The sequence below is a fragment of the Oryza brachyantha genome, chromosome 8 (genome assembly GCF_000231095.2).
Source record: "Oryza brachyantha chromosome 8, ObraRS2, whole genome shotgun sequence".
NCBI classification, from domain to species: domain Eukaryota; kingdom Viridiplantae; phylum Streptophyta; class Magnoliopsida; order Poales; family Poaceae; genus Oryza; species Oryza brachyantha.
Window position 1 is genome coordinate 11,037,537 of NC_023170.2, and position 10,274 is coordinate 11,047,810.

General features: G+C 48.4%; 1 pseudogene; it reads right to left on the reverse strand.

Annotated features, from left to right (window-relative positions):
- On the reverse strand, window positions 1-1,162 carry LOC102707892 (annotated as a pseudogene).
- Between the last annotated feature and the right edge of the window lie 9,112 nt (window positions 1,163-10,274).

Genomic DNA, 10,274 nt, shown 5'->3' on the forward strand with positions numbered 1-10,274 from the left:
CTACGGTGGTGCACGTGGAATGGTTGCAGTAGTGGCGGAGACGTCGACGGGAGCAGCAGCTGGAAGCCTGAGCTGGTCCAGCGCCGCGGACCGCCCCTCGACCCCCTTCTTGCCGCCGTATAAGCCCGCCAGGAACTCCCCCGCCGTCGTGCTCCTGTACACCGCCGCCGGCCGCGCGTCGCTGTCCGCGGCCACGGCCGGCCCGTACTCCCTCGCCGACGCGTACTCCGGCCGGAAGAAGCACGCCGCCGACACCCGCGGGCCGACGCCGCAGGCCACCACGCGGTGCTCCACGCTCCGGAGCCGGTCGTTCGACACCAGCTGGAGGAGGTAGCCGACGTTGACGACCAGCGCGCCGGCCACAGGAGGGACGTGCAGCCACCGCCGCCGCGGCCGCTCCAGCAGCGCCTGGAGCCCGCCGGACGCGTCCTGCAGCAGCACGGTGAGGAAGCTGGGGTCGGAGTGCCGGCTCGCGCCCATCGTCGCGTCGGGCTCCGGGCACGCCGGGTAGTAGTGCACCGCCATGGTCAGCCCGTCCATGCAGCCGGCGTCGCGGCCGAGGTGCGCCGTGTGGAGGCCCAGCGCCTCCGACAGCAGCTCGAACAGCCGCTCCCCGAGCGTCCGCACCGCCGCCGCGTTGTCCACGGCCACACCCCTGCACGCCGGCGGGATCTCCTCCGGCGAGGGCGCCTCCGGAGCCATCTCCATTACCAGCGTGTCGCGCCAGCCGGCCGCCGGCGACCGGAACAGGTCGAAGTTGGACTTGAACCGCACCTTGCGGCCGGTGTCCCTGGTGTAGTAGGGCACCTTCGCCTCCAGGGCGTCCTCGTTGAACCGCCGCACCGCCGCGAGCATCTCGTCCATGAGCTCCCCCGGGCAGGCCGTGTTTGACCACCTGGAAGAAGCCGACGGTCCCGGCGGCCGCTCTGAGATTGGCGACAACGTCCTCACTGTTGGCGAGGTCGATGTCGATGACCGGGATGGCGGCATCTTGTTCGGACGACGGGGTGGCGACCGGGAGGGGGTCGGGCGGGTGGCGGAAGAAGTAGGGGATGGTGGTGACGCCGGCGTCGACGAGGCCCTTGACGCCGGCCTTGGTGTCGTCGAAAGCCTGGAGGTCGCGGAGGCGGTCGCTGCCGGAGACGGGGACGGTGGTGGCCATAGGCGCTCGTGCGTCGTGAGGCGAGCCGAGCAAATGCTAAGGATTGATGGATTACCATAGGCTCGCGTGTGTCGGTGCATGGTCTTATATGTGATGTCGCCGGACACATGTAGTTCTGACACATTATTATATTAACCTCTCTAATATAACTATGAATATAATTTTGCATCATTATACTGCAAGATATTGTAATTATGCTATAACTTATACATAAATAATATATAAGTAGTACGCAATTATTCAAAAATAGCCATATGAGCAGGTTTTTACTTATTATTTCATAAGCTGAAAGTACGTGCTATCGATGCATTATGAAACAGCACAAATTTGAATTCAATTTTTTAATAAAATCGTCATGGTTTGGGGGGGGGGGGGGGGGGGGCGTGTTTCAAACCGTGTGGTAGATAGCGAATTATCGCCGTGGTTTTAGTCAAAACGATGATCGCGTAATCTGGGACGATAATCATGATGGTTTATCCCAACGATAATCCTGATATTGCAGACTTTGATTGGGAGATGTGGCTAGCAGCCGATGCTATGGCTGCTGAGATTGCGATGAGAAATCAAATGAGATCCACCACAATACTATTTCTGAAATACTGTTCACTGACATAAGGACCGAGTAGCCTATGAAGCCCACATATCAGTGAATACTACTGCGTAGGATCATGACTCGACGAAAACATGGTAACGTAGGATCATGACTCGACGAAAACATTGTTACCATGGATACACATATCTTATGTATCATTTTATTGTCAAGTAAACCCGCTCTTAGGATTAAATTCTACCTTATTTTTCATATAGTAAGACTTTCTAATCTTGATTAGATTTATCTATTTATTATCATCGATATAAATCTCGATAAAAATATAAAATCTTACATTATAAAATGCATAGACTATTTTTTAAATCAAGAATGAATTTGTGCCGAAAAATTTATAATTTTGTGTATGGTTTATTCAGGATATTTTACCAGGAAAACGAACAACAGATATAGTTCATGCAAGTATTGTATGGGAGACAAAAAAAAAACGGAAGTCCAAGCTTTAACCAGATTGCTTGGTTCAAAAAAAAAAAAAGAAAATCGAGGCGGCTGTCCGGGTTTTTCCTTTCCACGTGGAGGTCACACTGCTTCCAAGCAAATAACTTTCAAGGCAGAGACCCTTATTAATTTGCAGAGACAGATCGTTGCTTCAATCAGCATGCCGCCAGTCTTTGTTGGGTTTGGTTGTTCTTGCGTGTTGTTCGTTTGCTCGTAGAAATTGATCCTCGTGATCAGATCCGGTCAGTCGGGGTACACAAATCGAATTATTGCCTCACCAAAAAATTGGACCAAATATACATTTCAGATCATCAGTTCAATTCTTCCTCCCACCTCGTGCCACACATTAATCTCAACATGATCCAACAACAAGTTACACGTGTTAATCAAAATGGGCTAGCCCCAATTAAAGTTGATTAAAATTCCACTAGCCCACAATGAATGACAGAGACAATAATACCACCTTAGAGACTTAAAGTGAAGAAGCTTAACTTAAATAGAGAGGTTAGTGAGACTCTTCGTTGACTGGTTGAGACGGTAGGAAAACCGCCACAAGCGCGTGCGCCGGCCGGCTGGCCGATCCGGGACGTGGCGCGGTGTCGGCTCGGCCGGCCGTGACGCCCGCTCGCCCCTTCCTTTTGCAATGGCTGAGAATTGAAGAAAAGAATTTTGAATCCCCGTGATTGTGTAAAGTCCGCTGAATCCCCGTAACGATAATTGTGCAGTAATCACGTAACGGAATCGCGGGATCGGGGGACGCGGATTTAGGTTTCCATATTTTTTCTTCTCCTTCCCGAGGCAGAGCACTTCTTCTCCATTCTTTTGCTCCTCCCCTGGTTTTCTCGAGTTCTTGCGCCACCTCTCTGTCTCCCCAGTTCTGTTCTCTTGCGCGCACGAGAGTTCGGAATGAGCAGGCCTCCGGAACCCCTCTCGTCAAGAGTACCTGCACGGGTAGGCGGGTGCTAATGTTTTTGGGGAGTGCGTTCGCATGACTGCTCGAACCAAACCACGATGTCGACCGACGGAGCCACACACGTTGATGGTGATGGTAGCGGCAGCGGCAACGGAGGTGGCGGCGGCAGCGGTAGCAACGGCAACGGGAACGGCAACATCAATGAGGCAGTACTGCCTCAAACAGCAGCGGAGGGCCATTTTCAGGGTATAGCGTCTTCCTCCTCTCTCTGTTTATTGCTTTTTAATACCTGTTAGCAATGGGTTCATTGCTAAATGTTCACAACCTGGATGTTTATGCTTATTACAAATTAAGCATGCTGTTAGATGTTCGGTTCATATATTCTAGATTATTCTCTATGAATTCATGCATGTTATTCTATTTTGGATTAAAATATGCCGAAATGTGACCATATTTCTAACAATCCAAAAACCTTATAGGTCCTTTTCGGTAGTTGGTTTTGCTGCTACTTTGAAACCGCATGCATTTGATGGTTCAAATTATAAGAGATGGAAAGCACGTGCACTGTTGTGGTTGACAGCCATGCAATGCTTCTTTGTCTCATGGGGCAAACCGACCGAAAGGCCTCTCTCACCTGAAGAGGAGGCCAAATTTGAGTCGGCGGATTGCCTGTTCCGTGGGGCATTGATCAGTGTACTGGCCAACAACATAGTGGACGTGTATATGCATATGCCTTCAGGGAAGGAGACATGGGATGCACTTGAGGCCAAGTTCGGAGTTTTCGATGCTGATAACGAGCTGTATGTCATGGAGTAATTCTATGACTACAAAATGGTCGATGACCGTTCTATAGTGGAACAGGCTCATGAGATTCAGATGCTGGAAAAGGAACTTGAGAACAACCGCTGTGAATTGTCTGACAAGTTTGTGGCTGGTGGCATTATTGCCAAACTGCCACCCTCTTGGTCAGATTTTGCTACTTCTCTAAAACACAAGAGACAGGAGTTTAGTGTTACTAATTTCATTGGCTCTTTGGGTGTTGAGGAGAAGGCAAGGGCAAAGGATAGCAAAGGCAAAAAGGTAGAGGGAAATTCTAGCGCCAATTTGGTGTAGAAGAAGAACCCTCATGCATCCCACAACAACAAGAAGAAAATCAAGCCTGACATCAAATCAAACGCCACTACTGCCTTTAAGAAGAAAGGCAAGAGAAAGACCAAGGGTGACTGCTTTGTGTGCGGTAAACCTGGGCATTGGGCCAAGAACTGTCCTGATCGTAAGGACAAGAAGGCTGCCAACATAGTCATTAGCGAGGACGGAGGAACATCGGGGTATGGTAATCTTTTACCTACTGTTTTCTCTATTTTTCATTCACCTGATTGGTGAATTGATACTGCTGCTAATATTCATGTGTGTGCTGACATTTCCCTATTTTCTTCTTACCAGGTCGGGAGAGGTTCCTCCTTGTTGATGGAAAACGGGTCACTTGCAGCTGTTAATGGTGTTGGTACGACCGATCTGAAGTTTACTTTGGGAAAAACCGTGTAACTCAAGAACATGCAGCATGTCCCTTCAATAAAGAAGAATCTAGTTAGTGGCTCTCTACTGTGTAGAGATAGTTTTAAACTTGTGTTTGAGTCCAATAAATGTGTTGTTTCAAAATATGGAACTTTTATTGGTAAAGGCTATGACAGCGGAGGCTTGTTTCGCTTTTCTTTGGATGACATGTGTAATAATAAGGTTGTGAACTATATTTGTTAGAATGATGAGTCCAATGTGTGGCATTCGTGACTCTGTCATGTGAATTTCGGTTGTATGATGAGCTTACCCAACATGAGTTTAATTCCAAAATTCACTTTAGCCAAAGGTTCTAAGTGTCATACTTGTGTTCAATCGAAACAACCTCACAAACTTCACAAGGCAGCAGAGGCGAGGAATTTGGCACCTCTAGAACTTGTTCATTCAGATTTGTGTGAAATGAACAGTGTGTTGACTAAAGGCGGAAAGAAATACTTCGTGACACTGATAGATGATTGCACTAGATTTTGCTATGTGTATTTGTTAAAATCAAAAGATAAAGCACTGCATTACTTTACGATTTATAAGGCTGAGGTAGAAAACCAACTAGAGAGGAAAATCAAACAGTTGAGGTCTGATAGAGGTGGAGAATATTTTTTCAATGAGTTTACATCCTTTTGCGAAGAGCTTGGAATTATTCATGAGATGATGCCTCCCTATTCACCCCAGTCAAACGGGGTAGCCGAAAGAAAGAACCGCACTCTAACTGAGATGGTAAATGCCATGTTAGATACCGCGCGACTAACTAAGGAATGCTGGGGTGAGGCAATTTTGACTGCTTGTCATGTCCTGAATAAAATTTCAATGAAGCACAAGGAAGTAACACCATTCGAGGAATAGGAAAAGAACAGGTTAAATATCTCCTACTTATGCACATGGGGCTGTTTGGCAAATGTGAATGTACCTATAGTCAAAAAGCGAAAACTTGGACCAAAAACCGTTGACTGTGTGTTTCTTGATTATGCTATCCACAGGGTGGGCTATTGTCATGCCCAGAAATTTACACCAAATTTCTGAACAATAGCATGCATTGAATCTTGGTCCAGAAATCAGCCTGAGTACACACTATGATAAATTAATACACAGTTCCACGACTTAAAAAAAATAAAAACAATTATCTATCGAAATGCAGCGAAAAAAGAAAACAAACTAAAACCATCTAATCTTTAGCTTGACGATGATGGCTCCACTCCACAGGCATTCTCGACGGCTGATCCTCACTTCAACCTTGGGAACAACCTTCTAAATGAAACTCTAGCACTTGCTCTGGTGGGGGAAAAATTAAGCAAGGCTGAGTAAGAACCACCGTACTCAACAAATAACACCCAAGAGAGGGAGAATAATGAATGCAATAGGATAACAAGGATAGGTTAAGGTTAAATTGCACAAAGCTTCGGTAATTTAGCAAAATAGTAGATAAAATAGACTGAAATAAAAGTAAAGTAAACATTTAAAATAATCATCCACTGTCCAGCATTACACCACACTGCAACAGGCCCAGACCGCTGTCAAATGTTACACCACGTAGCGACAAGGTCAACCCTCTGCACAACGTTACACCACGTTGCGACAGACCCAAACACTGCCAACGTTACACCACGTTGTGCAGGGTCAAACCAGTTCCAAGATTAATTGAATTATAAAAGGTTCAACTAATCCCAGTGAATCTATCAGTTCGCCGAATAACCGCGGGCACGGCTATTCGAATAGTTTTACTCTACAGAGGTATACAACTTTACCCACAAGACATGGCTCCCAAGCATGTTACCATGCCCCAATGTATCACCACGATACCTCAGCACGGAAACCATGATAAGACCTTTCACCTAACCCTCCCGTACTTCAGGTTTCGCCCCCTCCTTTACACCTAGTCGGGCAGCCCCCTCTTGTGCCAAGGTGAATCCAGAAGCAGAATAGGACCATCGTTACACCACGATTCCCATCCATACTCCATCACGCCCACCCTTGCCTAGGTACGTCGAACAGGGACAAGCTAGACTACAAGTCTCACCGTTGCCCATTCTGGCTTGTGGTTAGTACGTGTAAGACTTCTAGGGTTTTCTGAGAATCGGTCCTTAATTGTTATGGGCACGACTCTCAAAACCATGCACCCACAGCCCATCATAAGCAATATTTTAGTTATATTAATCCACATCGGGAACATTCATCATGATCATAACCATTAAAGGTTTATCAAGTCTAACAAATAGTTAAATAAGAATTGGTGCGCTTGTTGAACTAAGCATGGCTAAGCATTGCCTAAACTTATTTCTAGTCAAATTAACCCTAGGATGACAATAATAATAAATGGGGAACAACAGATATAAGGGTAATTGCCCAATAGATAAATAAAATAAATACATTTGCATAAAACAATGCATGTTTGAATGTAAAGCAGGGATTTTATAAACATGGGTTCAATATGTTCAAAGAAGGGTGCCACTTGCCTTGCTTAGACCCACGAGGAACTTCGGCGACGACTTCGGGAACAAACGGCGCTGCGACGGGGCCAAAACCTAAGACAAACAAGGCAAAACAAGCAAAACAGGCTATAAAACTACTGAAACAGAGAAAGAAACTATTTTTAATAGATTCTTGGCATTTTTCTGGATTTAATGAAACTTGAATGGACTTAAACGGAGACTACATGAATTAGCTATGAATTTTAGAAGATTTCTGGGTTTTTTAGCTAAACAGAAAAGTCCTAAATCAATTATTGCGCAATAAAATGGAGCGCTGATGTCAGCGTGGAGAGAGGGAGGCGCTGACGGCTGACAGGTGAGGTCCACCTGTCAGTGAGGGGGAGAGGGGAGGAAAGGCTGACCGGCGGGCCCGAGGGGAGGAGAGAGGAGAGAGGGGGGAGGGGAGAGTCGGCCGGCTAGCGGCTGGGGCCCGCACGGTAGAGGGGGAAAACAGGGGATGGGGAGAGGAGTTCGGCCGGGAGAGGAGGGAGGCGACGGCCGGCCGAGCGGGCGGCGACGGCGATGGCCGGCGGCGCGAGGGCGACGACGGTGGGAACGAGCGACGGGGAGGGGCAACGGCGGCGGACAAGCGACGTCAAGGCGCGACGACGGCACGACGACGCTCGGCCGCATGGCGGCGATGGCGCGAGCGACGACGGTGCGGCGGATGGCGGGCGCGCTCCGACGGCGAACGGTGGCAACACGACGGTGACGGCGAGGCGACGAGGATGGTGGGTGATGACGCGGTGGCGACGACCGGCGACTCGCGGTGCCCGGCATCGGTGACGCGGCGACGGCACGGCGGCGACGGCGGAGGGAACAGGAGAGGGAGGAGGGGAAGCGCTCACCGCCGGCGACGGAGTCGGCGGCGCGTCAGCGAGGGTGAGGCGGAGGTGGTGACGCGGTGGAGCGCCGGCTTGCGGCGTTTGGCGGCGAGATCAGCCAACGACGTCGAGACGATGAGGCGCGGCGGCGGCTCGAGCGACGGGCGAAAGGTGGCGAGGCGGCGCGCGGGAGGGGAATTTATAGGGGAGGTGGCGCCGGCTAGGGCGGAGGCGGCGGTTGGGGAGGAGACCGAGTCGGCGACGGCCGGATTCGGCGGCGGCTGTTGCGGGCGACGGAGTTGGAGGCGGCGGCAGCTACGCGCGGAGCTCGGCCCGGACGCGGCGGGGAGGCGGCGCAGACTTGCGCGGCGCGGGCACGGGCGAGCTGGGCCGAGCGACGGCCCATGAGGGAGGGAGGAAGCGCGTGCGCGGGAGAGGAGGCGGCCGGTCGGCTGGGCCGGCCGAGCGGGGGAGGTAGGCCGGCTCGGCTGGGCCGGCCCGGGAAGGAAGAGGGAAAAAGAAAAAGGAAAAAGAAAAAGAGAGAGGAGGAAAATTGGACTTCGGCCCAATTTGAGAAGGGGGGGGGAAAAAGAAAGGAAAAAGAAGGGAAAAAGAAAGGCCCCACTTTTGCCGAATTTTAAATTAATTTGTTTGGCCAAATTTTATAGTCTGCAATTGAAGTTTAAATCCCGTTAATCGATTTGGAACTTTGATTTAATTAAATTAATTCCTTTAGTGGGATTTTCTGAGTTAATTAAGCCAATTATTATTTACGGATTTCTTTTACGAATTTAGACTGGGGATAAAACTCTGGGCGTGACCGCTATAGATTCTTAATAGTAAATTCTGGTATACCAGACATGCGTGTAGGTATAATTTTTGTGTCTAGTGACGCTACATTTTTTAAGAATGAATTCCCCATGAAGAGTACACCTAGTACTTCTAGTCAAGAACCTATTGCATTCCATGAGCAGTTTGAAACGATAGAACACGATGATCAAACTGTTGAGAAAAATCCCGAGGAGAATAACATTGTAGATACTCGAAAGAGTAAGAGACAAAGGATTACAAAATCCTTTGAAGATGACTACATTGTATATCTCATAGATGATACTCCAAGAACCATAGAAGAGGCATATTCATCTCCTGACGCTGACTATTGGAAGGAAGCGGTACGCAGTGAGATGGATTCTATTATATCTAATGGTACTTGGGAAATCGTTGAGCGTCCATATGGGTGCAAGCCTGTTGGATGCAAATGGGTTTTCAAGAAAAAGCTTAGGCCTGATGGTACAATCGAAAAGTATAAGGCAAGGCTTGTGGCCAAGGGTTTATACCCAGAAGGAAGGCAAGGACTTCTTTGATACTTACTCACTAGTTGCTTACTTGACCACTATTAGGGTACTGTTAGCTCTGGCAGCCTCTCATGGTTTTCTCGTCCATTAGATGGATGTTAAGACAACTTTTCTAAATGAAGAGTTAGAGGGGGGATCTATATGGATCAACCAGATGGCTATGTACTAGAAGGTCAGGAGGGAATGGTGTGTAAATTATTGAAATCCTTGTATGGCCACAAGCAAGCACCTAAGCAATGGCATGAGAAGTTAGACACAACACTCACATCTGCTGGCTTTGTTGTGAATGAAGCTGACAAACGTGTGTACTATCGCTATGGTGGGGGAGGGAGAGTAATCTTGCGTCTATATGTCGATGACATATTGATCTTTGGAACCAGCCTTAATGTGATTGAGGAGGTTAAGGACATTCCGTCCAAAAGCTTTGAAATGAAGGACTTGGGAGTGACTCATGTTATTCTTAACATTAAGCTACTGAGAGGAGATGAGGGTGGGATTACACTTGTGCAATCTCACTATGTGGACAAGGTCTTGAGTCGCTTCGGGTATAGTGACTGCAAGCCAGCTCCTACTCTTTATGATCCCAGCGTGCTATTAAGGAAAAACCGAAGGATCGCAAGGGATCAGTTGAGATACTCCCCTAGTGCAACAAGTTCTGACATCTCATTTGCTGTTGGCAAACTGAGCCGGTTTGTTTCAAATCCAGGAGATGATCACTGGCGGGCTCTAGAAAGAGTCATGCGCTATCTAAAGGGGACAATGAGTTTTGGAATTCAATATACTGGGTACCCAAAAGTACTAGAAGGGTATAGTGACTCTAACTGGATATCTGATGCTAATGAGATAAAGGCCACAAGTAGGGTTGAAAGTGATTCGGATAATTTTCGCCTGACCGGATCGTTTTTCGGATTCAGATAGATTCGGTCAGATAGTTCTGG